Source organism: Pleurodeles waltl, chromosome 1_1, assembly GCF_031143425.1.
Source record: "Pleurodeles waltl isolate 20211129_DDA chromosome 1_1, aPleWal1.hap1.20221129, whole genome shotgun sequence".
NCBI lineage: Eukaryota > Metazoa > Chordata > Amphibia > Caudata > Salamandridae > Pleurodeles > Pleurodeles waltl.
Window position 1 is genome coordinate 242355806 of NC_090436.1, and position 6000 is coordinate 242361805.

A 6000-nucleotide genomic window follows, 5' to 3' on the forward strand; every position below is an offset into this window, starting at 1 on the left:
CTCAAGGTCCTTGCCTAACAGACAATCTACAGGCATGGCAGGACTCATATCTACTTTTAGAGTATCAGAGACCCTCCCACACTCAAAGGGAACCAGAGCTACCGTTAGGTGGCTCTCACGATTGTCGGCGACTATGACTTGGTGGAATATATTTGGGATGACCTGCTCTGCTGACACAAGCTTACCCTTGACAGTAGTCATGCTGGCTCCTGTGTCACGCAGAGCCTCCACCCTTTGCCCATTGATGGTGACCCACTGCCTATACTTGGAAGTATTGGCAGGCATGTGGATTTTTGGCACCATTTCCGCATCCCCCAGGGATACTAGGGTTACCCCTGTCTGCTCCCCAAAGCTGACTGGAACCATCTCCTCCCCGAGCGCTACGCTAGCCAACCCAGGTGTCTGCCCTCCTTTAGGGGGCTGTGCCCTCTTGGGACACTTGGAGTCGCCCTCAGGGTGCCCATACTTATTGCACTCTGCACAGTGGGGTACAAACCTCCCTGTCTTATGGTCAGTAAAACCTCTCCGTTGAGAATCAGACCGGGACTGGTTACCACTACTCCCTTGGGAACTATTTTGGGGGCCTTTTGAGAACTCCTTGCTTTTAAGTTTTTCTCCCCCCTCTTTCTTCTGATGGGAACCCTGACCACCTTTGTGGGTGTCCCCCCCAGATACCTTTCTGGACACTCTGGTACTAGTCCAGAGGTCCGCCTCCTCAGCAAGCTTCCTGGGATCAGTCAGCTTACTGTCTACTGGGTGCTGGCGCAACTCTGTAAAACAAATACTGAGCATATGCTCTCTCAGAATCAAACTATACAATCCTGTGTAATCATCTACTTTGTAGCCCCGCACCCATTCATTCAGTGCCTTACTGGAAAGTCAAGGAAATCTACCCATGTTTGCGTGGACAGTTTGATGCTGTCCCTGAACCTCTGACGGTATTTCTCAGGGGTCAGCCTAAACTTGGCAAGTAAAATGGCTTTCTTGAGTGGGTATGTGTTTTGATCCTTTTTGTCCAATGTGAGAAGTGTGTCCCTCCCCAATGGTGGCACATGACTGCACATAGCTCTACCCCATTGCCCTTCAGGAACCTCATGAGCCGTTAGTGCAACTTCATAAGCAGCTAGCCATGTATCTATGTCATCTCCCACCACAAAGCTGGGCACCACATCTTTGGGTATACGAACCTTCTTTTCTCCAGCAGGTCCTGTCTGTATGCTGCCACCATTACTGCTGGATTCAGACTGCTTTGCCTTGAGATCCAGCTCCTTGAGACTCAGTTCATGAGCCAACAAAAGTTTATTTTCAGCCAAGGCTCTCTCTGCCCATCTTTCCCCCTGTTGGGCCTCAATTTTCATTCTTGCCATTTGCAATTGGAACTCCCTCTCCTCTCTCCTTTCCTCTGCGGTCAGGCCTTGATCAGAGACACTGCTCCCTGGTCTGGAAGGGGGCACAATTGCAGTGGTAACATCACCCACTGATGGCAAAAAATCCTCCTAGGGGCCATCTTCTGGCTCCTCTTCCTCAGCATCCTCCTCTAAATAGGCTTCTGCCCAGGCCCTCAGCGCCACTTGAAAGTCCTCCTGCATCGGTTTCGCCCCTTCACACACGGACGTGCGTCGTTATTTTCCACGCGGGGAAGACGCTGCATCGATTTCTGGCGCGTGGATGGGTCTCCTCTTCGGGTCGCAGGGTTTTCGGACGCCCCGGGGTCTGTGCGTGGAAGCCTGGGCTTGTTGACCAGCTGTGCGTCGTTCCGGTGGGCGATGCAGGGAAATTTCTCCCTCACGGCAGGCGCTGCGTCGATTAACCCTCTGGAAGTCGGGCGGCGCTGTCCCAGGTGAGCCATGCGTCCAAGTTCCGGTCACACCGCAGGCGCCGCGTCGATCTTTTTCTCACAAAGTCGTTCCGGTTCGGTGGGCAGTGAATTTTTCACAGCGGCACAAGCTATGCGTCGAATTTTTCATCTCACAAGGAGTCCAGTTGCAAGAAAGAAGTCTTTTTGGTCCTGAGACTTCAGGTAACAGGAGGCAAGCTCTAGCCAAGCCCTTGGAGAGCACTTCTGCGGCAAAGCAAGAGAGCAGCAAGGCAGCAGGGCAACAGCAAGGCAGCAGTCCTCTGTAGAAAGCAGTCAGGTAAGTCCTTTAGGCAGCCAGGCAGTTCTTCTTGTCAGGGTGCAGATTCTGGTTCAGGTTTCTTCTCCAGGAAGTGTCTGAGGAGGTAGGTCAGAGGTCCTGTTTTATACCCAAATGTGCCTTTGAAGTGGGGGAGACCTCAAAGAGTGGCTTAGAAGTGCACCAGGTCCCCTTTCAGTTCAATCCTGTCTGCCAGGGTCCCAGTATGGGGTGTGGCAGTCCTTTGTGTGAGAGCAGGCCCTCCACCCTCCCAGCCCAGAAAGACCCATTCAAAATGCAGATGTATGCAAGTGAGGCTGAGTACCCTGTGTTTGGGGTGCGTCTGAGTGAGTGCACAAGGAGCTGTCAACTAAACCCAGCCAGACGTGGATTGTAAGGCATGGAAAGATTTAAGTGCAGAGAACTGCTCACTTTCTAGAAGTGGCATTTCTAAAATAGAAATATTAAATCCAACTTCACCAGTCAGCAGGATTTTGTATTACCATTCTGGCCATACTAAATATGACCTTCCTGCTCCATTCAGATCATCAGCTACCACTTCAACAATGTATGAGGGCAGCCCCAATGCTAGCCTATGAAGAGAGCAGGCCTCACAGTAGTGTAAAAACGAATTTAGGAGTTTTACACAACCAGGACATGTAAACTACACAGGTACATGTCTTGCCTTTTACCCACACAGCACCCTGCTCTAGAGGTTACCTAGGGCACACATTAGGGGTGACTTATATGTAGAAAAAGGGGAGTTTTAGGCTTGGCAAGTACTTTTAAATGCTAAGTCGAAGTGACAGTGAAACTGCACACACAGGCCTTGCAATGGCAGGCCTGAGACAAGTTAAAGGGGCTACTAAAGTGGGTGGCAGAACCAGTGCTGCAGTCCCACTAGTAGCATTTAATCAACATGCCCTGGGCACATATAGTGCACTCTACTATGGACTTATAAGTCAATCAAATAGTCCAATTTGGTGTGATCCAAGGTTACCATGTTCAAAGGGAGAGAGCATATGCACTTTAGCACTGGTTAGCAGTGGTAAAGTGCGCAGAGTCTAAAAACCAGCAAAAACAGTGTCCAAAAAGTGGAGGCAGGCAGGCAAAAAGTTAGGGGTGACCACCCGAAGGCTGTCAGGTCTAACACTACCCTTTGCACCGGCTCGCACCATTCCATAAATATGGTGCCCGACTGGTGCTCAGAAATGGTGCATGCCGGTGCTAAAGCTTTTGGTGCAAAACTGTGTTAGTGCAGTTTTGCACCAAAAAGTATAAATAAGAGCCTTATAGTCTTTTTTGATTTTCAGTTCACATAACTTTCCGAAGTATGCTTGGAAAGTTGCATCATATTTGCAAGTTTTTTGTCACTACGGTAACTGTACAAAGTGTACTGTTGTTCGGCAAGACCTCACTTCTTGTACATAGTGTACAATTACGCTTGTTGAAATGTCAGTGAGGTCATGCAATCGTATGCTTTATTTTTCAGTGTTTTTCTCCACTGGGGAGGAAACATTTTCCACACAAAAAACGGCTTCTCCTAAACTACCGAGTATTTGGGGATGTTTCACTCCCCTTGCAACCCGAGAAAGTAACTTACTGCAGCCCTGCCAGGAGTAAGTCACTGACCATTGCCAGAGTGGGAAAGGGTCAGAAAAAATCTAGTAAATGCCAAAAAATGCACGTTTGTGGGCATGGACACATTTTTAAGGCTGAACGAGCCTTGAATGCCCAGCTCTTGAGCAGGATATAATCCTTCATAACTTTGTTCTGTCGCCGTGGGAACAAATTGTTTTGCAGCTGCTAGGTGACCTTTGGCGAAATGATATGAGTTATAAACCTTGACATTTGTTCTTGTGCAACTGTGTTACGAGCTTGAATTCCTCTGTGAATTGGTCAACACAGCACAGAACCTAAACACATTTGAAATTTGCCTGTTACGAGGATGAGCAGCCTTAATCCCCAGTTCCCACCACGTCCCAGAATTTAAAATAAATTGGCACCTCAGGTGGCATCACAAATGGTGCAATTAATGACCTCACTGATGACATCTCACTATTATATCAGTGACATTATCTCTGATATTTTTTAAATAAATGTGTAACTCTTCGCAGAGAACCATAAAAACATATTGGAAGGTTGTTTCCAGTACATTTCATAGATTTTCTACCGGTATGCTGCCTAGAGCACCTACAAGTCAGGCCTGCTTGGCATGGGTTGGTCTTCAGCCGTGCACTGTCCCCAGTCCCCATGAACCCATCGACCTTCGGCCATGGCTTTCCCAGTAACACTGCCCTGGCACATGGCTGGGATGCCTCCAGTTGTCCCTAGTGAGAACTGGATATCGGAGGCAGTTGGCAATGTACCTTCTCCACAGCGCCCGCTGGGCACTAAAACATGACATAGCCTTTGACCACTGACTATGCCTAGTGTCCAGGTCCGCATCAATGCCATGTGTTCAGTCAGTCTCTCTATTCCATTGCATTCGTAACCCTACTTTTCCCCAAACACTTAATTAGACCCATAGTGCAGTCCAGAATGCGTAATTGCCCTAAAAAAGTGTCGGAGTTGCAGATGTAGAAACTTAAGCGTTTATGACAAATGACAGATGCATTGCCCGAAAGTAAATGGCGACGACCCTCTCTCAGCTGTGGAAGCTACGCTTGTACTGACCTCATTCATACTCATTTACTGGCTTCTAAACGTTGCAATGGCAGGTCGCTTCAGTGCATGCACCGATTACTCGCAGTACGTGCAGGCAGAAATGCAAGCTCTTCTATAACTTCTGTACTTGTGCCACTGAGCCCGGCCCAAGCGCATTACTCTGTACACACACTGAGCCAGGACTGAGAATCCTGAAGACTTTTACATTTTCAGACTAACTTTACCACTGCTATGATTTCCAGGCGTGAACTGCAGCTGTAATGTACCTCCAAAGCATTAGCTTGAGCTTTCAGTTGCATAGACATCTTAATCAAATGACAGTAATAGGAACAATACCGCACACATCTTCAAACAATCTACCGAGGTTCTGCTATAAAATTGTCTAAAGATTGACAGATGAGAACACTTGGATGCGAGCATCTGAACAAAGGATACCAATTTGGGTATTCCGAAATTGTCTTCAAAAGCGTTATGTATTAGCCCCTGGTAACATCACTCAAATAAATTGATCTTATTATGTATTGCCTTAATAATTCACGCGCTGTTTGTGAAAACGGATGTTAAGAAGTAACTTACCTCCTTGTTTCACGCACAAATGGCAGCAGGAGACTGGGGGCTCAGTCCTGTTGTCTCACTCTGTTCCCCGTAAATGAGCTCTCTGTAAGTACTGCTGTTTTGTTTGTATAGAGCGATCCCAGCCGGCAGGTTCGCATTCACGCGCGCAGACCGGCCTCTGTTCTGGACCTCTGCTTACGGTAACATTTCAACACGATCTGTAAACATCTTACACAATGTCCACAGTTTGTTCTGGTTAAACGTTTGCATAAAATAATCCTCACTCAAAACGCAAATAACCTCTATTGACGGTTCACTGTTCCCCCCAATCGTTTTCTTGCCAGTCGCTGTCATGTTGAAAGCGGAGGCAGAGGTATTTGTCCTGGGCCCCTCTTGTGCCCACCACCACAGCTGCTGAATGCGCTAGGAAGTTGCACAGAAAAACAGACAGGCACTGCACCTTGGCAGACACATTAATTTGTTCAACTACCTTTCCTGGCACAGCAGTGTTTGCTTAAAATGTTCAAATCTGATTTTGTAGGTGTGTATATGAATCTACATATGTAGATATACACACACATTCAGATTTAAAGAGTTTAAGTAAGCATGCATATATAGACTTCTCAGATGGTGTCACCAGTTTTACCTGTGGCTCAATGTGTGA

At 47.6% G+C, this 6000-nt stretch overlaps 1 protein-coding gene across 1 annotated transcript in view; it reads right to left on the reverse strand.

The window, feature by feature from the left end:
• Positions 1-5559, reverse strand: part of LOC138283501 (complement component C6-like) — a 662914-nt gene extending 657355 nt beyond the window's left edge. Inside the window, exon 1 of the mRNA XM_069221442.1 lies at positions 5358-5559. The gene's annotated coding sequence lies outside the window, so the exon portion shown is untranslated. The remainder of the gene's footprint in view (positions 1-5357) is intronic.
• Positions 5560-6000: the final 441 nt, after the last annotated feature.